Source organism: Tupaia chinensis, unplaced genomic scaffold, assembly GCF_000334495.1.
Source record: "Tupaia chinensis unplaced genomic scaffold, TupChi_1.0 Scaffold000110_1, whole genome shotgun sequence".
NCBI lineage: Eukaryota > Metazoa > Chordata > Mammalia > Scandentia > Tupaiidae > Tupaia > Tupaia belangeri.
Genome location: NW_006159574.1, coordinates 179719 through 180224, shown reverse-complemented (window position 1 = coordinate 180224; position 506 = coordinate 179719).

Sequence of the window (506 nt, the reverse complement as noted above, 5' to 3'; positions counted from 1 at the left end):
ATATTTACTGCCTATCTGTTTGCAGAAAATGTGAGCCCATCCCTGGTCCGAGGCGACTCTGCTGGGTGCCAACTGAAGTAGGTCAGTCCACTCAGTCGTGAATTCAGTGGGATAAAAATCTTTCAGTATCAAAGTAGACCAGGCCCACTGCCAACAAGCCTGAGGGTTTTATGAGCAGGCCAGCAGACACAGCTCTCGGGAGTGGACCTACAGCTGCCCGGGGGGACGGCACCAGCTCCCACACCACCGTCTGTGGGGCGGACAAATACCGACGCCCTCCGTCCCACAGTCCTAGGAACATCCTCTCCAGGTGCCACAGCAGGAGTCATGGAAGAGGGCCGGGTGCCAGGAAGCAGGACTGTTCTAGAGATCTGGGCCACACTGAAAGCATTCAGACGGTTTACTGAATCTGTGCTATCAGTCAGGGTACCTGCTCAAAGGTTTTGCTGGAATGAACAAATGAATTATCTGGTGTCTTTGGGTCTCAAAGGAAGTTGACAAAAGTC